At 40.0% G+C, this 24,690-nt stretch overlaps 1 protein-coding gene across 1 annotated transcript in view; it reads right to left on the bottom strand.

The window, feature by feature from the left end:
- The window catches only part of LOC128645912 (transmembrane 9 superfamily member 2), a 662,966-nt gene that overhangs the window by 392,464 nt on the left and 245,812 nt on the right, over positions 1 to 24,690 (bottom strand). The window lies entirely within an intron of this gene.

Genomic DNA, 24,690 nt, shown 5'->3' with positions numbered 1-24,690 from the left:
TGTCTTTAAAAAGGGATCTCATGTCCTACTTATTCTGCATGGTAAGAGAGGGTCTAGTCCACCCTATATAATTAATATTTCCATAGTTGTCCATATTGCTCCTACAATAGGGTGTTTGACAACTGTATAATTTACTTACTAGAATGGCTATTTCCTTTTCTACATCAATTAACTGAGTGAGAGACTGCATAAGAAAAGTTCAAACATCAGACATCTTCGGTTTGGAATGGGGGGGAGGGGCTTGTTTTTTTTTTATTTAAAGGGACAGTCACGTCCAAAAAAAAACATAATTTATGTAAGAACTTACCTGATAAATTCATTGCTTTCATATTGGCAAGAGTCCATGAGCTAGTGACATATGGGATATACAATCCTACCAGGAGGGGCAAAGTTTCCCAAACCTCAAAATGCCTATAAATACACCCCTCACCACACCCACAATTCAGTTTAACAAATAGCCAAGTAGTGGGGTGATAAAGAAAGGAGTAAAAAGCATCAACAATGGAATTTGGAAATAATTGTGCTTTATACAAAAAAAATCATAACTACCATAAAAAGGGTGGGCCTCATGGACTCTTGCCAATATGAAAGAAATTAATTTATCAGGTAAGTTCTTACATAAAATACGTTTTCTTTCACGTAATTGGCAACAGTCCATTAGCTAGTGACGTACGGGATAGCAATACCCAAGATGTGGAACTCCAGGCAAGAGTCACTAGAGAGGTAAGGATAAAAATAAAAACAGCCATTTTCCGCTTAAAAAAAATTAATCCACAACCCAAAATAAAAGTTTATTCTCATAAATGAAAGGAAAAAACTTAAAACATAAGCAGAAGAATCAAACTAAAACAGCTGCCTGAAGAACTTTTCTACCAAAAACTGCTTCCGAAGAAGCAAATACATCAAAACGGTAGAATTTAGTAAATGTATTCAAAGAGGACCAAGTTGCTGCTTTGCAAATCTGATCAACTGAAGCTTCATTCCTAAAAGCCCACAAAGTAGAAACTGATCTAGTAGAATGAGCTGTAATTCTCTGAGACGGGGCTTGACCCAACTCCAAATAAGCTTGATGAATCAAAAGCTTTAACCACGATGCCAAGGAAACGGCAGAAGCCTTCTGACCTTTCCTAGGACCAGAAAAGATAACAAATAGACTAAGTATGACGCACAACGTAACTGAACATTTTTTGGATCTAACAACATCCGGAAATGACACATTAGCGTCATTAACGACCCAACCTTGTGCAAGGAACTCGGCGTCAACTAAGACGCCGGAAATGATGAATTTGCGTCATCGGACGTACCTTCGCGCCAAAAAAATTTTGCGCCAACAATGACGCAATAAACGTTGCCATTTTCTGCCCTCGCGGACCTAAGTTTTTCCGCAAAATTAAAAGAAAAAAGCAGTTGATTTGAAAAAAAGACTAAAACCCAGGTAAGAAAAAATTTTCCTAAATATGTTTTTCCCCAAATATGAAACTGACAATCTGCAAAAGGAAAAATACATAAACCTGATAATATAAGTACTGTACAATACATATATTTAGAACTTTATATTAATGCATTAAGTGCCAAACCATAGCTGAGAGTGTCTTAAGTAATGAAAACATACTTACCGAAAGACACCCATCCACATATAGCAGATAGCCAAACCAGTACTGAAACGGTTATCAGTAGATGTAATGAAATATTAGATAATATCGTCGATCTGAAAAGGGAGGTAGGAGATGAATCTCTATGACCGATAACAGAGAACCCATGAAATAGATTTCCCATAAAGAAAACCATTGCATTCAATAGGTGATACTCCCTTTACATCCCTCTGACATTCACTGTACTCTGAGAGGAATCTGGCTTAAAAATGCTGAGAAGCGCATATCAACGTAGAAATCTTAGCACACTTACTTCACCACCTCCACTGAATTGTGGGTGTGGTGAGGGGTGTATTTATAGGCATTTTGAGGTTTGGGAAACTTTGCCCCTCCTGGTAGGATTGTATATCCCATACGTCACTAGCTCATGGACTCTTGCCAATTACAAGAAAGAAAAACATAATTTATGTAAGAACTTACCTGATAAATTCATTTCTTTCATATTAGCAAGAGTCCATGAGCTAGTGACGTATGGGATATACATTCCTACCAGGAGGGGCAAAGTTTCCCAAACCTCAAAATGCCTATAAATACACCCCTCACCACACCCACAATTCAGTTTAACGAATAGCCAAGAAGTGGGGTGATAAAAAAGTGCGAAAGCATATAAAATAAGGAATTGGAATAATTGTGCTTTATACAAAAAAATCATAACCACCACAAAAAAAGGGTGGGCCTCATGGACTCTTGCTAATATGAAAGAAATGAATTTATCAGGTAAGTTCTTACATAAATTATGTTTTCTTTCATGTAATTAGCAAGAGTCCATGAGCTAGTGACGTATGGGATAATGACTACCCAAGATGTGGATCTTTCCACACAAGAGTCACTAGAGAGGGAGGGATAAAATAAAGACAGCCAATTCCTGCCGAAAATAATCCACACCCAAAATAAAGTTTAACGAAAAACATAAGCAGAAGATTCAAACTGAAACCGCTGCCTGAAGTACTTTTCTACCAAAAACTGCTTCAGAAGAAGAAAATACATCAAAATGGTAGAATTTAGTAAAAGTATGCAAAGAGGACCAAGTTGCTGCTTTGCAGATCTGGTCAACCGAAGCTTCATTCCTAAACGCCCAGGAAGTAGAAACTGACCTAGTAGAATGAGCTGTAATTCTCTGAGGCGGAGTTTTACCCGACTCAACATAGGCAAGATGAATTAAAGATTTCAACCAAGATGCCAAAGAAATGGCAGAAGCTTTCTGGCCTTTTCTAGAACCGGAAAAGATAACAAATAGACTAGAAGTCTTACGAAAAGATTTCGTAGCTTCAACATAATATTTCAAAGCTCTAACAACATCCAAAGAATGCAACGATTTCTCCTTAGAATTCTTAGGATTAGGACATAATGAAGGAACCACAATTTCTCTACTAATGTTGTTGGAATTCACAACTTTAGGTAAAAATTCAAAAGAAGTTCGCAACACCGCCTTATCCTGATGAAAAATCAGAAAAGGAGACTCACAAGAAAGAGCAGATAATTCAGAAACTCTTCTGGCAGAAGAGATGGCCAAAAGGAACAAAACTTTCCAAGAAAGTAATTTAATGTCCAATGAATGCATAGGTTCAAACGGAGGAGCTTGAAGAGCTCCCAGAACCAAATTCAAACTCCAAGGAGGAGAAATTGACTTAATGACAGGTTTTATACGAACCAAAGCTTGTACAAAACAATGAATATCAGGAAGAATAGCAATCTTTCTGTGAAAAAGAACAGAAAGAGCAGATATTTGTCCTTTCAAAGAACTTGCGGACAAACCCTTATCTAAACCATCCTGAAGAAACTGTAAAATTCTCGGTATTCTAAAAGAATGCCAGGAAAAATGATGAGAAAGACACCAAGAAATATAAGTCTTCCAGACTCTATAATATATCTCTCTCGATACAGATTTACGAGCCTGTAACATAGTATTAATCACAGAGTCAGAGAAACCTCTTTGACCAAGAATCAAGCGTTCAATCTCCATACCTTTAAGTTTAAGGATTTCAGATCCTGATGGAAAAAAGGACCTTGTGACAGAAGGTCTGGTCTTAACGGAAGAGTCCACGGTTGGCAAGAGGCCATCCGGACAAGATCCGCATACCAAAACCTGTGAGGCCATGCCGGAGCTACCAGCAGAACAAACGAGCATTCCTTCAGAATCTTGGAGATTACTCTTGGAAGAAGAACTAGAGGCGGAAAGATATAAGCAGGATGATACTTCCAAGGAAGTGATAATGCATCCACTGCCTCCGCCTGAGGATCCCGGGATCTGGACAGATACCTGGGAAGTTTCTTGTTTAGATGGGACGCCATCAGATCTATTTCTGGAAGCTCCCACATTTGAACAATCTGAAGAAATACCTCTGGGTGAAGAGACCATTCGCCCGGATGCAACGTTTGGCGACTGAGATAATCCGCTTCCCAATTGTCTACACCTGGGATATGAACCGCAGAGATTAGACAGGAGCTGGATTCCGCCCAAACCAAAATTCGAGATACTTCTTTCATAGCCAGAGGACTGTGAGTCCCTCCTTGATGATTGATGTATGCCACAGTTGTGACATTGTCTGTCTGAAAACAAATGAACGATTCTCTCTTCAGAAGAGGCCAAGACTGAAGAGCTCTGAAAATTGCACGGAGTTCCAAAATATTGATCGGTAATCTCACCTCCTGAGATTCCCAAACTCCTTGTGCCATCAGAGATCCCCACACAGCTCCCCAACCTGTGAGACTTGCATCTGTTGAAATTACAGTCCAGGTCGGAAGCACAAAAGAAGCCCCCTGAATTAAACGATGGTGATCTGTCCACCATGTTAGAGAGTGTCGAACAATCGGTTTTAAAGATATTAATTGAGATATCTTCGTGTAATCCTTGCACCATTGCTTCAGCATACAGAGCTGAAGAGGTCGCATGTGAAAACGAGCAAAGGGGATCGCGTCCGATGCAGCAGTCATAAGACCTAGAATTTCCATGCATAAGGCTACCGAAGGGAATGATTGTGACTGAAGGTTTCGACAAGCTGCAATCAACTTTAGACGTCTCTTGTCTGTTAAAGACAGAGTCATGGACACTGAATCCATCTGGAAACCCAGAAAAGTTACCCTTGTCTGAGGAATCAAAGAACTTTTTGGTAAATTGATCCTCCAACCATGATCTTGAAGAAACAACACAAGTCGATTCGTATGAGATTCTGCTAAATGTAAAGACTGAGCAAGTACCAAGATATCGTCCAAATAAGGAAATACCACAATACCCTGTTCTCTGATTACAGACAGCAGGGCATCGAGAACCTTTGTAAAAATTCTTGGAGCTGTAGCTAGGCCAAACGGCAGAGCCACAAATTGGTAATGCTTGTCCAGAAACGAGAATCTCAGGAACTGATAATGATCTGGATGAATCGGAATATGCAGATATGCATCCTGTAAATCTATTGTGGACATATAATTCCCTTGCTGAACAAAAGGTAAGATAGTCCTTACAGTTACCATCTTGAACGTTGGTATCCTTACATAACGATTCAATATTTTTAGATCCAGAACTGGTCTGAAAGAATTCTCCTTCTTTGGTACAATGAAGAGATTTGAATAAAACCCCATCCCCTGTTCCGGAACTGGCATAATTACTCCAGTCAACTCTAGATCTCAAACACATTTCAGAAATGCTTGAGCTTTTACTGGATTTACTGGGACACGGGAAAGAAAAAATCTCTTTGCAGGAGGTCTCAACTTGAAACCAATTCTGTACCCTTCTGAAACAATGCTCTGAATCCAAAGATTGTGAACAGAATTGATCCAAATTTCCTTGAAAAAACGTAACCTGCCCCCTACCAGCTGAGCTGGAATGAGGGCCGCACCTTCATGTGGACTTAGAAGCAGGCTTTGCCTTTCTAGCTGGCTTGGATTTATTCCAAACTGGAGATGGTCTCCAAACTGAAACTGCTCCTGAGGATGAAGGATCAGGCTTTTGTCCTTTGTTGAAACGAAAGGAACGAAAACGATTATTAGCCCTGTTTTTACCTTTAGATTTTTTATCCTGTGGTAAAAAAGTTCCTTTCCCACCAGTAACAGTTGAAATAATGGAATCCAACTGAGAACCAAATAATTTGTTACCCTGGAAAGAAATGGAAAGTAAAGTTGATTTAGAAGCCATATCAGCATTCCAAGTTTTAAGCCATAAAGCTCTTCTAGCTAAAATAGCTAGAGACATAAACCTGACATCAACTCTGATAATATCAAAAATGGCATCACAGATAAAATTATTAGCATGCTGAAGGAGAATAATAATATCATGAGAATCACGATGTGTTACTTGTTGCGCTAAAGTTTCCAACCAAAAAGTTGAAGCTGCAGCAACATCAGCCAAAGATATAGCAGGTCTAAGAAGATTACCTGAACACAGATAAGCTTTTCTTAGAAAGGATTCAATTTTCCTATCTAGAGGATCCTTAAATGAAGTACCATCTGACGTAGGAATAGTAGTACGTTTAGCAAGGGTAGAAATAGCCCCATCAACTTTAGGGATCTTGTCCCAAAATTCTAATCTGTCAGACGGCACAGGATATAATTGCTTAAAACGTTTAGAAGGAGTAAATGAATTACCCAAATTATCCCATTCTTTGGAAATTACTGCAGAAATAGCATTAGGAACAGGAAAAACTTCTGGAATAACCACAGGAGCTTTAAATACCTTATCTAAACGTTTAGAATTAGTATCAAGAGGACCAGAATCCTAAAATTTCTAAAGCAATTAGTACTTCTTTAAGTAAAGAACGAATAAATTCCATTTTAAATAAATATGAAGATTTATCAGCATCAACCTCTGAGACAGAATCCTCTGAACCAGAGGAATCATCAGAATCAGAATGATGATGTTCATTTAAAAATTCATCTGTAGGGAGAGAAGTTTTAAAAGATTTTTTACGTTTACTAGAAGGAGAAATAACAGACATAGCCTTCTTTATGGATTCAGAAACAAAATCTCTTATATTATCAGGAACATTCTGCACCTTAGATGTTGAAGGAACTGCAACAGGCAATGGTACTTTACTAAAGGAAATATTATCTGCTTTAACAAGTTTGTCATGACAATCAATACAAACAACAGCTGGAGGAATAGCTACCAAAAGTTTACAGCAGATACACTTAGCTTTGGTAGATTCAGCACTTGACAGCGATTTTCCTGTAGTATCTTCTGACTCAGATGCAACGTGAGACAAAACAACATATATATATAACATATATATAAAGCAAAATTGATCAAATTCCTTAAATGACAGTTTCAGGAATGGGAAAAAATGCCAAAGAACAAGCTTCTAGCAACCAGAAGCAATAAAAAATGAGACTTAAATAATGTGGAGACAAAAGCGACGCCCATATTTTTTTGCGCCAAATAAGACGCCCACATTATTTGGCGCCTAAATGCTTTTTGGCGCCAAAAATGACGCCACATCCGGAACGCCAACATTTTTGGCGCAAAATAACGTCAAAAAAATGACGCAACTTCCGGCGACACGTATGACGCCGGAAACGGAAATAGAATTTTTGCGCCAAAAAAGTCCGCGCCAAGAATGACGCAATAAAATGAAGCATTTTCAGCCCCCGCGAGCCTAACAGCCCACAGGGAAAAAGTCAAATTTTAAGGTAAGAAAAATGTTGAATTAAAATGCATTATCCCAAATATGAAACTGACTGTCTGAAAATAAGGAAAGTTGAACATTCTGAGTCAAGGCAAATAAATGTTTGAATACATATATTTAGAACTTTATAAACAAAGTGCCCAACCATAGCTTGGAGTGTCACAGAAAATAAGACTTACTTACCCCAGGACACTCATCTACATATAGCAGATAGCCAAACCAGTACTGAAACGAGAATCAGCAGAGGTAATGGTATATATAAGAGTATATCGTCGATCTGAAAAGGGAGGTAAGAGATGAATCTCTACGACCGATAACAGAGAACCTATGAAATAGACCCCGTAGAAGGAGATCACTGCATTCAAATAGGCAATACTCTCCTCACATCCCTCTGACATTCACTGCACGCTGAGAGGAAAACCGGGCTCCAACTTGCTGCGGAGCGCATATCAACGTAGAATCTAGCACAAACTTACTTCACCGCCTCCATCGGAGGCAAAGTTTGTAAAACTGAATTGTGGGTGTGGTGAGGGGTGTATTTATAGGCATTTTGAGGTTTGGGAAACTTTGCCCCTCCTGGTAGGAATGTATATCCCATACGTCACTAGCTCATGGACTCTTGCTAATTACATGAAAGAAATTGACTTTACTGTCCCTAACCACAAGTTATTACTACATATCCACTGCCAAAAATGAGATCCAGCACTGCAAGGTGACACCCACGTCTAACTAGAAACAGTGTCTCTATAAGTTATACAATGACACACTGAAAAATCAGTCGTGTTATTGCAATTGCAAATACACACACTGTCCAGCCATGTAATGAAATTTGTTAATACAGTAGTGATCAAAACACTGCTGATTGAGTAGTGTAAAGAAACAATTATAGTTTAAACAAATACAGTACAACTGAACAATCACAATATTGAACTTTGGTGGCATGATATCACAAGACATAGCACAGTGTAATCACCCTGTGTGGTAAATGCCCAGCACTGATGCACATAGGAGTGATACAAAACATATGTATTTAATAATGTTAATAGGAGCCAATATAGAGTAAATACATATATAGACTTAACCCTTACACTGCCAATGCAATGCAAGTATTCATCAGTGTTTAAACATGATTTAACCCCTTGATTACTGAGGATGTTTTTGGGATAAAATTCACTTTAAAAATCCAACATACTAGCACTGAGCAGTCACCAGGACAACAGAATTAACCCTTTGTTTTTAATAAATTCTACAACATATTTCATTGTATACTTGTAGGCAATAAACTGGCCAATAAAAATATAACTTATGAGCTCACTAGCTACCAAAAAGGGCCTTTTGTGGGGCATTGCCCCCAAGATATCAGCTCTTTTACCTGTAAAAAAATACAAACACCCCCCAACAGATACTGACTAAGAGTCAGTTGTTAATTCGCCACAGTAACACTGAACTTCAGCTGGCTGACACCACCTCACACGTGCACATCCAAAAACTTGTGACTAAGACTGGAGTCACGACACAGATTCTGACTCACTTGTCACATGAGCTATACATTAACGTGTAAGGTCGTTCCCAGCAAGATATTTGGTGGAAACAAAAAATAAATAAATAAAAACAAAAAATAGTTTGTGATTAAGCTGGGGCCCCCTGAGGAACCTGAACGCAGTCGTGACCTCTGCACCCGTGGTCGTTCCGCCCATGCACACAGTACTTTGCCCTGCGTACAATGTTGACATAGTAACTATGTTCAACACAGGCGCATGCTGCAGTCCCCGCTATTAGCGTAGACAGCGGAGACTGCAGTTGGGGCCAGAAGGCATCTGCCTTTATATGCTAAGGGAGAACTTATGGTGCTCCCTTACTATATGAAGGCAGATCGACGATCATTATGCTGTCCATGTCCCTTTCTATAACAATCATCGTTGGTGCCGTGTGAGATTGGTGGGAAGGAGGCAGGTGGATCGGCCCAGCAGATGAGGGGTGAGGGAGGGGCAGGGTTCCTTACACTACCAAAAATTATGTAGAAGGGAGAGGATAGCATGGGGCCTTATGCAGGTAACCATTGGTGGGGGGGATACAGCTGTTTGGGAGAGATCAGAGGGTGGAAGGTGTCAGGTGAGAGGGAAGCCCAACACTAGAGCAAATATTAACCTTACAAGCTAAAAGATTAACCCCTTAATGGCTAGGAATTTCAGAAGTGTGGTGCGTAGCTGCAATTAGCAGCTCTATTTCAGTTTAAATGGGATGATAGCAAAAATGCTAAAAATTCTCCAGTATTTTGGTAAAGTTCTATTTGAATCATGAAAACATAATTTATGTAAGAACTTACCTGATAAATTAATTTCTTTCATATTGGCAAGAGTCCATGAGCTAGTGACGTATGGGATATACAATCCTACCAGGAGGGGCAAAGTTTCCCAAACCTCAAAATGCCTATAAATACACCTCTCACCACACCAACAATTAAGTTTAACGAATAGCCAAGTAGTGGGGTGATAAAGAAGGAGTAAAAAGCATCAACAAAGGAATCTGGAAATAACCACCATAAAAAAGGGTGGGCCTCATGGACTCTTGCAAATATGAAAGAAATTAATTTATCAGGTAAGATCTTACATAAATTATGTTTTCTTTCATGTAATTGGCAAGAGTCCATGAGCTAGTGCCGTATGGGATATCAAATACCCAAGATGTGGAACTCCACGCAAGAGTCACTAGAGAGGGAGGGATAAAAATAAACAACAGCCTTATGCTGAAAAATTAATCCACAACCCAAAAAGGAAATTTATGCTTACTTGATAAATTGATTTCTTCTACGATACGAAGAGTCCACGGATTCATCCTTACTTGTGGGATATTTTCCTCCTGCTAACAGGAAGTGGCAAAGAGCACCACAGCAGAGCTGTATATATAGCTCCTCCCTTCTCTCCACCCCCAGTCATTCGACCGAAGGTATAGGAAGAGAAAAGAAAAACTAAAAGGTGCAGAGGTGACTGAAGTTTTGAAAAACAAAAATATAATCTGTCTAAAAATGACAGGGAGGGCCGTGGACTTGTCGTATCGCAGAAGAAATCAATTTATCAGGTAAGCATAAATTTCCTTTTCTTCTACTAGATACGACAAGTCCACGGATTCATCCTTACTTGTGGGATACAATACCAAAGCAACAGGACACGGATGAACGGGAGGGACAAGACAGATACCTAAATGGAAGGCACCACTGCTTGAAGAATTTTTCTCCCAAAAATAGCCTCAGAAGAAGCAAAAGTATCAAATTTGGAAAATTTGGAAAAGGTATGAAGGGAGGACCAAGTCGCAGCCTTACAAATTAAATGTGGAAGCCACCGCTGTAGTAGAATGAGCTGTAATTTTTTCAGGAGGCTGCTGTCCAGCAGTCTCGTATGCCAAACAGATGATGCTTTTCAGCCAAAAAGAAATAAGGTAGCCGTAGCTTTTTGACCCCTAGGCTTTCCAGAATAGACAACAAATAGAGAAGATGTTTGACGGAAATCCTTGGTCGTTTGTAAGTAAAACTTCAAGGCACGAACCACGTCCAAGTTATGTAACAGATGCTCCTTCTTAGAAGGAGGATTAGGACACAAAGAAGGAACAACAATTTCCTGATTAATATTCTTATTTGAAACAACCTTAGGAAGGAATCCAGGTTTATTACGCAAAACCACCTTATCAGAATGGAATAGAAGATAAGGCGAGTCACATTGTAACGCAGAAAGCTCAGAAACTCTTCGAGCAGAAGAGATAGCAACTAAAAACAAAACTTTCCAAGATAGAAGCTTAATATCTATGGAATGCATGGGTTCAAACGGAACCCCTTGAAGAACATTGAGAACTAAATTCAAACTCCATGGCGGAGCAACAGGTTTAAACAGGCTTGATTCCGACTAAAGCCTGACAAAAAGACTGAAGGTCTGGGACATCCGCCAGACGTCTGTGTAGTAAAATTGACAAAGCAGAAATTTGTCCCTTTAAGGAACTAGCTAATAATCCTTTCTCCAATACTTCTTGGAGGAAGGACAAAGTCCTAGGAATCCTAACCCTACTACATGAGTAGCCCTTGGATTCGCACCAATATTTACGCCATATCTTATGGTAAATTTTCCTAGTGACAGGCTTGCGAGCCTGAATCAAGGTATTAATGACCGGCTCCGAGAATCCACGCTTAGATAAAATCAAGCGTTCAATCTCCAGGCAGTCAGCTGCAGAGAATTTAGATTTGGATGTTGGAACGGACCTTGGATTAGAAGGTCCTGTCTCAGTGGCAGTTTCAACAGTGGCAGAGATGAAATTTCAACTAGATCTGCATACCAAGTCCTGCGTGGCCACGCAGGCGCGATCAGGATTACCGAAGGCCTCTCCTGTTTGATTCTGGCAATCAGACGAGGTAGGAGAGGAAAAGGAGGAAACACATAAACCAGGTTGAACGACCAAGGTACTGCTAGAGCATCTATCAGTACTGCTTGGGGATCCCTTGATCTGGACCTGTAAGAAGGAAGTTTGACATTCTGACGAGATGCCATCAGATCCAATTCCGGTGTGCCCTATTGACGGATCAATGCCGCAAACACCTCCGGATGGAGCTCCCACTTCCTCGGGTGAAAAGTCCGACGACTCAGAAAATCCGCTTCCCAGTTCTCTACTCCTGGGATATAAATTGCTGATAGATGGCAAGAGTGAGTCTCTGCCCATCGAATTATCTTGGAAACTTCTGTCATCGCTAGAGAACTCTTTGTTCCTCCTTGATGATTGATATATGCTACAGTCGTGATATTGTCCGACTGGAATCTTATGAATTTGGCGAAAGCCAACTGAGGCCACGCTTGAAGCGCGTTGAATATTGCTCTCAGTTCCAGAATATTTATTGGTAGTAGGGACTCCTCCTGAGTCCAAACACCCTGAGCCTTCAGGGAATTCCAGACTGCACCCCAGCCCAAGCGGCTGGCGGCCGTCATCACTATGACCCCTGCTGGCATGCGGAAGCACATTCCCTGGGACAGATGATCCTGTGACAACCACCAAAGAAGAGAGTCTCTGGTCTCTAGATCCAGATTTATCCGAGGAGATAAATCTGCATAATCCCCATTCCACTGTCTGAGCATGCACAGCTGCAGTGGTCTGAGATGTAAGCGAGCAAATGGAACGATGTCCATTGCCGCTACCATTAACCCAATGACCTCCATACACTGCGCCACTGATAGCCAAGGAATGGAATGAAGTGCTCGGCAAGTAGTTAGGATCTTTGACTTTCTGACCTCCGTCAGAAAAACAGAATTTATGCTTACCTGATAAATTACTTTCTCCAACGGTGTGTCCGGTCCATGGCGTCATCCATTACTTGTGGGAAATATTCTCCCCCCACAGGGAAAGGCAAGGAGAGCACACAGCAAGAGCTGTCCATATAGCTCCCCCTCTGGCTCCGCCCCCCAGTCATTCGACCGACGGTTAGGAGAAAAAGGAGGAACTATAGGGTGCGGTGGTGACTGTAGTGTATAAAGAAAAAAAAATTCAACCTGATTAGGAAAACCAGGGAGGGCCGTGGACCGGACACACCGTTGGAGAAAGTAATTTATCAGGTAAGCATAAATTCTGTTTTCTCCAACATTGGTGTGTCTGGTCCACGGCGTCATCCATTACTTGTGGGAACCAATACCAAAGCTTTAGGACACGGATGAAGGGAGGGAGCAAATCAGGTTACCTAAATGGAAGGCACCACGGCTTGCAAAACCTTTCTCCCAAAAATAGCCTCCGAAGAAGCATAAGTATCAAATTTGTAGAATTTGGCAAAAGTGTGCAGAGAAGACCAAGTCGCTGCCTTACATATCTGATCAACAGAAGCCTCGTTCTTGAAGGCCCATGTGGAAGCCACAGCCCAAGTAGAGTGAGCTGTGATTCGTTCAGGAGGCTGCCGTCCGGCAGTCTCATAAGCCAATCGGATAATGCTTTTCAGCCAGAAAGAAAGAGAGGTAGCAGTAGCTTTTTGACCTCTCCTCTTACCAGAGTAAACGACAAACAAAGATGAGGTTTGTCTAAAATCTTTTGTTGCTTCTAAATAGAACTTTAAAGCACGAACAACATCTAAATTGTGTAATAAACGTTCCTTCTTTGAAACTGGATTCGGACACAGAGAAGGAACAACTATTTCCTGGTTAATATTCTTGTTGGAAACAACTTTTGGAAGAAAACCAGGCTTAGTACGCAAAACAACCTTATCTGAATGGAAAACCAGATAGGATGGATTACACTGCAAAGCAGATAATTCAGAAACTCTTCTAGCAGAAGAAATAGCAACCAAAAACAGAACTTTCCAAGATAGTAACTTAATATCTATGGAATGTAAAGGTTCAAACGGAACCCCTTGAAGAACTGAAAGAACTAAATTTAGACTCCAAGGAGGAGTCATGGGTCTGTAAACAGGCTTGATTCTGACCAAAGCCTGAACAAAAGCTTGTACATCTGGCACAGCTGCCAGTCGTTTGTGTAACAAGACAGATAAAGCAGAAATCTGTCCCTTTAGAGAACTCACAGACTTACGAGCCTGTATCATAGTATTAATCACTGAGTCAGTGAAACCTCTATGACTAAGAATCAAGCGTTCAATCTCCATACCTTCAAATTTAATGATTTGAGATCCTGATGGAAAAATGGGCCTTGAGATAGAAGGTCTGGCCTTAACGGAAGTGTCCAAGGTTGGCAACTTTCCATCCGAACAAGATCCGCATACCAAAACCTGTGAGGCCATCCTGGAGCCACCAGCAATACAAACGAACGTTCCATTAGAATTTTGGAAATCACTTTTGGAAGAAGAACTAGAGGCGGAAAGATATAAGCAGATTGATAATTCCAAGGAAGCGACAACGCGTCCACTGCTTCCGCCTGAGGATCCCTGGATCTGGACAGATACCTGGGAAGTTTCTTGTTTAGATGAGAGGCCATCAGATCTATTTCTGGAAGTCCCCAGATTTAAACAATCTGAAGAAATACCTCTGGGTGAAGAGACCATTCGCCCGGATGTAACGTCTGGCGACTGAGATAATCCAAATAGTCTACACCTGGGATGTAAACCGCAGAGATTAGACAGGAGCTGGATTCCGCCCGTACAAGTATCCGAGATACTTCTTTCATAACCTGAGGACTGTGAGTCCCCCCTTGATGATTGACATACGCCGCGGTTGTGACATTGTCTGTCTGAAAACAAATAAACGATTCTCTCTTCAGAAGAGGCCAGAACTGAAGAGCTCTGAAAATCGCACGGAGTTCCAAAATGTTGATTGGTAATTTCGCCTCCTGAAATTCCCAAACCCCCTGCACTGTCAGAGATCCCCATACAGCTCCCCAACCTGAAAGACTCGCATCTGTTGAGATCACAGTCCAGGTTGGACAAACAAAAGAGGCCCCATGAATTAGACGATTGTGATTCAACCACCAAGTCAGAGAAGATTTAACATTGGGATTTAAGGATATTAATTGTAATATCTTTGTATAATCCCTGCACCACTGGTTCACCATACAAAGCTGGAGAGGTCTCATGTGAAAGCGAGCAAAGAGGATTGCGTCCGATGCAGCAGTCATGAGACCTAGAATTTCCATGCACAAAGCTACCGAAGGGAATGATTGAGACTGAAGGTTTTGACAAGCTGAAACCAACATCAGATGTCTCTTTTCTGTTAGAGACAAAGTCATGGACACTGAATCTATTTGAAAACCCAAAAAGGTTACCTTTGTCTGAGGAATCAAGGAACTCTTTGGTAAATTGATCCTCCAACCATGTCTTTGAAGAAACAACACAAGTTGATTCGTATGAGATTCTGCGGAATGTAAAGACTGAGCAAGACTAAAGACTGATCAAGTACCAAGATATCGTCCAAATAAGGAAATACCACAATACCCTGTTCTCTGATTAGAGAGAAGGGCACCGAGAACCTTTGAAAAGATCCTTGGAGCTGTTGCTAGGCCAAACAGAAGGGCAACAAACTGGTAATGCTTGTCTAGAAAAGAGAATCTCAGGAACTGATAGTGATCTGGATGAATTGGAATATGAAGATATAAATCCTGTAAGTCTATTGTAGACATATAATGCCCTTGCTGAACAAAAGGCAGAATAGTCCTTATAGTCACCATTTTGAATGTTCGTATCCTTACATAACAATTCAATATTTTTAGATCCAGAACTGGTCTGAAGGAATTCTCCTTCTTTGGTACAATGAATAGATTTGAGTAAAACCCCAGACCCCGTTCCAGAACTGGAACTGGCACAATTACTCCAGCCAACTCTAGGTCTGAAACACATTTCAGAAATGCCTGAGCCATCACTGGGTTTACTGGAATGCGTGAGAGAGAAAAATCTTCTCACAGGCGGCCTTACCTTGAAACCTATTCTGTACCCTTGTGAAACAATGTTCTGAATCCAAAGACTGTGAATCGAATTGATCCAAATATCTTTGAAAAATCGTAACCTGCCCCCTACCAGCTGTACTGGAATGAGGGCCGCACCTTCATGCGGATTTGGGAGCTGGTTTTGACTTTCTAAAAGGCTTGGATTTATTCCAGACTGGAGGTTTCCAAACGGAAACCATTCCTTTAGGGGAAGGGTCAGGCTTCTGCTCCTTAGTCTGACGAAAGGAACGAAAACGATTAGCAGCCCTATATTTACCTTTAGATTTTTTGTCCTGAGGCAAAAAGGTTCCTTTCCCCCAGTAACAGCTGAAATTATAGAATCCAACTGTGAACCAAATAATTTATTACCTTGGAAAGAAAGAGAAAGCAAAGTTGACTTAGAAGTCATATCTGCATTCCAAGATTTAAGCCATAAAGCTCTTCTAGCTAAAATAGCTAAAGACATATACCTGACATCAATTCTAATGATATCAAAAATGGCATCACAAATAACGTTATTAGCATGTTGAAGAAGTTTAACAATGCTATAAGCATTATGGTCTGACACTTGTTGCGCTAAAGCCTCCAACCAGAAAGTGGAAACTGCAGCAACATCAGCCAAAGAAATAGCAGGTCTAAAAAGATTACCTGAACATAAATAAGCTATCCTTAGAAAGGATTCAAGCTTCCTATCTAAAGGATCCTTAAAGGAAGTACTATCCGCCGTAGGAAACATAATTTATGTAAGAACTTACCTGATAAATTCATTTCTTTCATATTAGCAAGAGTCCATGAGCTAGTGACGTATGGGATATACATTCCTACCAGGAGGGGCAAAGTTTCCCAAACCTCAAAATGCCTATAAATACACCCCTCACCACACCCACAATTCAGTTTAACGAATAGCCAAGAAGTAGGGTGATAAGAAAAAAGTGCGAAAGCATATAAAATAAGGAATTGGAATAATTGTGCTTTATACAAAAAAATCATAACCACCACAAAAAAGGGCGGGCCTCATGGACTCTTGCTAATATGAAAGAAATGAATTTATCAGGTACTTACATAAATTATGTTTTCTTTCATGTAATTAGCAAGAGTCCATGAGCTAGTATGGGATAATGATTACCCAAGATGTGGATCTTTCCACGCAAGAGTCACTAGAGAGGGAGGGATAAAATAAAGACAGCCAATTCCTGCTGAAAATAATCCACACCCAAAATAAAGTTTAATGGAAAACATAAACAGAAGATTCAAACTGAAACCGCTGCCTGAAGTACTTTTCTACCAAAAACTGCTTCAGAAGAAGAAAACACAATCAAAATGGTAGAATTTAGTAAAAGTATGCAAAGAAGACCAAGTTGCTGCTTTGCAAATCTGATCAACCGAAGCTTCATTCCTAAACGCCCAGGAAGTAGAAACTGACCTAGTAGAATGAGCTGTAATCCTTTGAGGCAGAGTTTTACCCGACTCGACATAGGCATGATGAATTAAAGATTTCAACCAAGATGCCAAAGAAATGGCAGAAGCTTTCTGGCCTTTTCTAGAACCGGAAAAGATAACAAATAGACTAGAAGTCTTTCGGAAATTCTTAGTAGCTTCAACATAATATTTCAAAGCTCTAACAACATCCAAAGAATGCAACGATTTCTCCTTAGAATTCTTAGGATTAGGACATAATGAAGGAACCACAATTTCTCTACTAATGTTGTTGGAATTCACAACTTTAGGTAAAAATTCAAAAGAAGTTCGCAACACCGCCTTATCCTGATGAAAAATCAGAAAAGGAGACTCACAAGAAAGAGCAGATAATTCAGAGACTCTTCTGGCAGAAGAGATCGCCAAAAGGAACAAAACTATCCAAGAAAGTAATTTAATGTCCAATGAATGCATAGGTTCAAACGGAGGAGCTTGAATAGCCCCCAGAACCAAATTCAAACTCCAAGGAGGAGAAATTGACTTAATGACAGGTTTTATACGAACCAAAGCTTGTACAAAACAATGAATATCAGGAAGATTAGCAATCTTTCTGTGAAAAAGAACAGAAAGAGCAGAGATTTGTCCTTTCAAAGAACTTGCGGATAAACCTTTATCTAAACCATCCTGAAGAAACTGTAAAATTCTCGGAATTCTAAAAGAATGCCAAGAAAAATGATGAGAAAGACACCAAGAAATATAAGTCTTCCAGACTCTATAATATATCTCTCTGGATACAGATTTACGAGCCTGTAACATAGTATTAATCACAGAGTCAGAGAAACCTCTTTGACCAAGAATCAAGCGTTCAATCTCCATACCTTTAAATTTAAGGATTTGAGATCCTGATGGAAAAAAGGACCTTGCGACAGAAGGTCTGGTCTTAGCGGAAGAGTCCACGGATGGCAAGAGGCCATCCGGTCAAGATCCGCATACCAAAACCTGTGAGGCCATGCCGGAGCTACCAGCAGAACAAACGAGCATTCCTTCAGAATCATGGAGATTACTCTTGGAAGAAGAACTAGAGGTGGAAAGATATAGGCAGGATGATACTTCCAAGGAAGTGATAATGCATCCACTGCTTCCGCCTGAGGATCCCGGGATCTGGACAGATACCTGGGAAGTTTCTTGTTTAGATGAGACGCCATCAGATCTATTTCTGGAAGCTCCCACATTTGAACAATCTGAAGAAATACCTCTGGGTGAAGAGACCATTCGCCCGGATGCAACGTTTGGCGACTGAGATAATCCGCTTCCCAATTGTCTATACCTGGGATATGAACCGCAGAGATTAGACAGGAGCTGGATTCCGCCCAAACTAAAATTCGAGATACTTCTTTCATAGCCAGAGGACTGTGAGTCCCTCCTTGATGATTGATGTATGCCACAGTTGTGACATTGTCTGTCTGAAAACAAATGAACGATTCTCTCTTCAGAAGAGGCCAAGACTGAAGAGCTCTGAAAATTGCACGGAGTTCCAAAATATTGATCGGTAATCTCACCTCCTGAGATTCCCAAACTCCTTGTGCCGTCAGAGATCCCCACACAGCTCCCCAACCTGTGAGACTTGCATCTGTTGAAATTACAGTCCAGGTCGGAAGCACAAAAGAAGCCCCCTGAATTAAACGATGGTGATCTGTCCACCACGTTAGAGAGTGTCGTACAATCGGTTTTAAAGATATTAACTGAGATATCTTTGTGTAATCCCTGCACCATTGATTCAGCATACAGAGCTGAAGAGGTTGCATGTGAAAACGAGCAAAGGGGATCGCGTCCGATGCAGCAGTCATAAGACCTAGAATTTCCATGCATAAGGCTACCGAAGGGAATGATTGTGACTGAAGGTTTCGACAAGCTGAAATCAATTTTAGACGTCTCTTGTCTGTCAAAGACAGAGTCATGGACACTGAATCTATCTGGAAACCCAGAAAGGTTACCCTTGTCTGAGGAATCAATGAACTTTTTGGTGAATTGATCCTCCAACCATGATCTTGAAGAAACAACACAAGTCGATTCGTATGAGATTCTGCTAAATGTAAAGACTGAGCAAGTACCAAGATATCGTCCAAATAAGGAAATACCACAATACCCTGTTCTCTGAATACAGACAGAAGGGCACCGAGAACCTTTGTAAAAATTCTTGGAGCTGTAGCTAGGCCAAACAGCAGAGCCACAAACTGGTAATGCTTGTCCAGAAAAGAGAATCTCAGGAACTGATAATGATCTGGATGAATCGGAATATGCAGATATGCATCTTATAAATCTATTGTGGACATATAATGCCCTTGCTGAACAAAAGGCAAGATAGTCCTTACAGTTACCATTTTGAACGTTGGTATCATTACATAACGATTCAATATTTTTAGATCCAGAACTGGTCTGAAGGAATTCTCCTTCTTTGGTACAATGAAGAGATTTGAATAAAACCCCATCCCCTGTTCCAGAACTAGAACTGGCATAATTACTCCAGCCAACTCTAGATCTGAAACACAATTCAGAAATGCTTGAGCTTTCACTGGATTTACTGGGACACGGGAAAGAAAAAATCTCTTTGCAGAGGTCTCATCTTGAAACCAATTCTGTACCCTTCTGAAACAATGTTCTGAATCCAAAGATTGTGAACAGAATTGATCCAAATTTCTTTGAAAAAACGTAACCTGCCCCCTACCAGCTGAGCTGGAATGAGGGCCGCACCTTCATGTGGACTTAAAAGCTGGCTTTGCTTTTCTAGAAGGCTTGGATTTATTCCAGACTGGAGATGGTTTCCAAACTGAAACTGCTCCTGAGGATGAAGGATCAGGCTTTTGTTCTTTGTTGAAACGAAAGGAACGAAAACGATTATTAGCCCTGTTTTTACCCTTAGATTTTTTATCCTGTGGTAAAAAAGTTGCTTTCCCACCAGTAACAGTTGAGATAATAGAATCCAACTGAGAACCAAATAATTTGTTACCCTGGAAAGAAATGGAAAGTAGAGTTGATTTAGAAGCCATATCAGCATTCCAAGTTTTAAGCCATAAAGCTCTTCTAGCTAAAATAGCTAGAGACATAAACCTGACATCAACTGTGATAATATCAAAAATGGCATCACAGATTAAATTATTAGCATGTTGAAGAAGAATAATAATATTATGAGAATCATGATCTGTTACTTGTTGCGCTAAAGTTTCCAACCAAAAAGTTGAAGCTGCAGCAACATCAGCCAATGATATAGCAGGTCTAAGAAGATTACCTGAACACAGATAAGCTTTTCTTAGAAAGGATTCAATTTTCCTATCTAAAGGATCCTTAAACGAAGTACCATCTGACATAGGAATAGTAGTACGTTTAGCAAGGGTAGAAATAGCCCCATCAACTCTAGGGATTTTTTCCCAAAATTCTAATCTGTCAGACGGCACAGGATATAATTGCTTAAAACGTTTAGAAGGAGTAAATGAATTACCCAATTTATCCCATTCTCTGGAAATTACTTCAGAAATAGCACTAGGAACAGGAAAAACTTCTGGAATAACCACAGGAGATTTAAAGACCTTATCTAAACGTTTAGAATTAGTATCAAGAGGACCAGAATCCTCAATTTCTAAAGCAATTAGTACTTCTTTAAGTAAAGAACGAATAAATTCCATTTTAAATAAATATGAAGATTTATCAGCATCAATCTCTGAGACAGAATCCTCTGAACCAGAAGAGTCATCAGAATCAGAATGATGATGTTCATTTAAAAATTCATCTGTATAAAGAGAAGTTTTAAAAGATTTTTTATGTTTACTAGAAGGAGGAATAACAGACATAGCCTTCTTGATGGATTCAGAAACAAAATCTCTTATGTTATCAGGAACATTCTGAACCTTAGATGTTGATGGAACTGCAACAGGCAATGGTACATTACTAAAGGAAATATTATCTGCATTAACAAGTTTGTCATGACAATCAATACAAACAACAGCTGGAGGAATAGCTACCAAAAGTTAACAGCAGATACACTTAGCTTTGGTAGTTCCAGCACTAGACAGCGATTTTCCTGAAGTATCTTCTGACTCAGATGCAACGTGAGACATCTTGCAATATGTAAGAGAAAAAACAACATATAAAGCAAAATTGATCAAATTCCTTAAATGACAGTTTCAGGAATGGGAAAAAATGCCAATGAACAAGCTTCTAGCAACCAGAAGCAAAGAAAAAATTAGACTGAAATAATGTGGAGACAAAAGCGACGCCCATATTTTTTAGCGCCAAATAAGACGCCCACATTATTTGGCGCCTAAATGCTTTTTGGCGCCAAAAATGACGCCACATCCGGAACGCCGACATCTTTGGCGCAAAAGAACGTCAAAAATGACGCAACTTCTGGCGACACGTATTACGCCGGAAACAGAAAAGATTTTTTGCGCCAAAAAAGTCCGCGCCAAGAATGACGCAATAAAATGAAGCATTTTCAGCCCCCGCGAGCCTAACAGCCCACAGGGAAAAAAAAAAAAAAGTCAAATTTTTAAGGTAAGAAAAAATAATTGATTCAAGTGCATTATCCCAAATATGAAACTGACTGTCTGAAAATAAGAGATGTTGAACATCCTGAGTCAAGGCAAATAAATGTTTGAATACATATATTTAGAACTTTATAAACAAAGTGCCCAACCATAGCTTAGAGTGTCACAGAAAATAAGACTTACTTACCCCAGGACACTCATCTACATGTAGTAGAAAGCCAAACCAGTACTGAAACGAAAATCAGCAGAGGTAATGGTATATAAATAAGAGTATATCGTCGATTTGAAAAGGGAGGTAAGAGATGAATCTCTACGACCGATAACAGAGAACCTATGAAATAGACCCCGTAGAAGGAGATCACTGCATTCAAAATAGGCAATACTCTCCTCACATCCCTCTGACATTCACTGCACGCTGAGAGGAAAACCGGGCTCCAACCTGCTGCGGAGCGCATATCAACGTAGAATCTAGCACAAACTTACTTCACCACCTCCATAGGAGGCAAAGTTTGTAAAACTGAATTGTGGGTGTGGTGAGGGGTGTATTTATAGGCATTTTGAGGTTTGGGAAACTTTGCCCCTCCTGGTAGGAATGTATATCCCATACGTCACTAGCTCATGGACTCTTGCTAATTACATGAAAGAAATAGTAGTACGTTTAGCAAGAGTAGAGATAGCCCCATCAACTTTAGGGATTTTGTCCCAAAATTCTAATCTATCAGATGGCACAGGGTACAATTTCTTAAACCTTGGAGAAGGAGTAAATGAAGTACCCAGACTTTTCCATTCCCTAGAAATTGCTTCTGAAATAGCATCAGGAACTGGAAAAACATCTGGAACAACAACATGAGGTTTAAAAACTGAATTTAAACGCTTAGTAGATTTAGTATCAAGAGGACTAGACTCCTCCATATCTAATGCAATCAACACTTCTTTAAGTAAAGAACAAATAAACTCCATCTTAAACAAATATGAAGATTTATCAGTGTCAATATCTGAAGCAGAATCTTCTGAACCAGATAGATCCTCATCAGAAACAGATAAGTCAGAATGATGGCGGTCACTTAAAAATTCATCTGAAATATGAGAAGTTTTAAAAGACCTTTTATGTTTACTGGAAGGAGGAATAACAGACAGAGCCTTCCTAATAGAATTAGAAACAAATTCTTTTACATTAACAGGGACATCCTGAACATTAGATGTTGAAGGAAAAACAACAGGTAAAGGATTATTACTGATGGAGACACTATCTGCGTTAGAAAGTTTATCATGACAACTAACACAAACTACAGCCGGAGGAACAGTTACCAAAAGTTTACAACAAATGCACTTAACTTTGGTAGAACCAGCATCAGGCAGCGTCTTTCCAGAAGTAGATTCTGATCCAGGGTCAGGTTGTGACATCTTGCAATATGTAATAGAAAAAACAACATATAAAGCAAAATTATCAAATTCCTTAAATGACAGTTTCAGGAATGGGAAAAGAAGCAAAATAAACAAGCCTCTAGCAACCAAAAGCAATGAAAAAGTGAGACTTAAATAATAGGAAAAAAGGTGGAGACCATAATGACGCCCACATTTTTTGGCGCCAAATACAACGCCCATATTTTTTGGCGCCAAGTATGATGCCACATCCTCTGACGTCCACGGATCATCCATTACTTGTGGGATACCAATACCAAAGCTAAAGTACACGGATGAAGGGAGGGACAAGGCAGGTACTTAAACGGAAGGTACCACTGCCTGTAAAACCTTTCTCCCAAAAATAGCCTCCGAAGAAGCAAAAGTATCAAATTTATAAAACTTTGAAAAAGTATGAAGCGAAGACCAAGTCGCCTTCCTCATTTTTAAAAGCCCATGTGGAAGCCACAGCTCTAGTGGAATGAGCTGGAATCCTTTCAGGAGGCTGCTGGCCAGCAGTCTCATGAGCTAAGCGTATTATACTCCTTAGCCAAAATGAAAGAGAAGTTGCCGAAGCCTTTTGGCCTCTCCTCTGTCCAGAGTAGACAACAAACAAAGCAGATGTTTGACGAAAATCTTTACTAGCTTGTAAATAATACTTTAAAGCACGAACCACGTCAAGATTGTGTAATAGAGGTTCCTTCTTTGAAGAAGGATTAGGACACAATGACGGAACAACAATCTCCTGATTGATATTCTTATTAGATACCACTTTAGGTAAAAACCCAGGTTTGGTACGCATGACTACCTTATCTGCATGGAAGATCAGATAAGGGGAATCGCACTGTAAGGCAGATAACTCGGAAACTCTACGAGCCGAGGAAATAGCTACCAAAAACAGAACTTTCCAAGATAAAAGCTTGATATCTATGGAATGAAGAGGTTCAAACGGAACCCCTTGGAGAACTTTAATAACCAAATTTAAACTCCATGGCGGAGCAACTAGTTTAAACACCACATCTCTCTAACTGCTTCCATGCTTGTCGAGAGCTGCAAGAGAATGACTGGAGGTGGCAGGAAGGGGAGGAGCTATATAGACAGCTCTGCTGTGGGTGATCCTCTTGCAGCTTCCTGTTGGGAAGGAGAATATCCCACAAGTAATGGATGATCCGTGGACTGGATACACCTTACAAGAGAAAAGTCAATTGAAAATTTTTAAAGTAAGAAAAAAATGTATTCATATGCATTATCCCAAATAATGAAACTGACAGTCTGAATGAAGGAATACGGATTATCCTGAATCATGGCAAATATAAGTTTAATCTAGCACAAACTTACTTCACCACCTCCATGGGAGGCAAAGTTTGTAAAACTGAATTGTGGGTGTGGTGAGGGGTGTATTTATAGGCCTTTTGAAGTTTGGGAAGCTTTGCCCCTCCTGGTAGGAATGTATATCCCATACGTCACTAGCTCATGGACTCTTGCTAATTACATGAAAGAAAATACTTTATTGGTTCATTATAAAAGTAAATTTAAAACTCTCATAAAACTGCTTGGTCTATCGGAACTATGAAATTTTAATTTGGCTTTCATCCCACATTGACATCTGACCCTACTTGGTCAATGTAATCTCTGTGTAGCTTGTAGAAAGACCAGATAAAGAGCATTCTGTTATACTTG

Source organism: Bombina bombina, chromosome 1 (genome assembly GCF_027579735.1).
Source record: "Bombina bombina isolate aBomBom1 chromosome 1, aBomBom1.pri, whole genome shotgun sequence".
NCBI classification, from domain to species: Eukaryota; Metazoa; Chordata; class Amphibia; order Anura; family Bombinatoridae; genus Bombina; species Bombina bombina.
The sequence above is the reverse complement of the archived record's forward strand: the minus strand, read 5'-3'. Positions and strand labels throughout refer to the sequence as shown.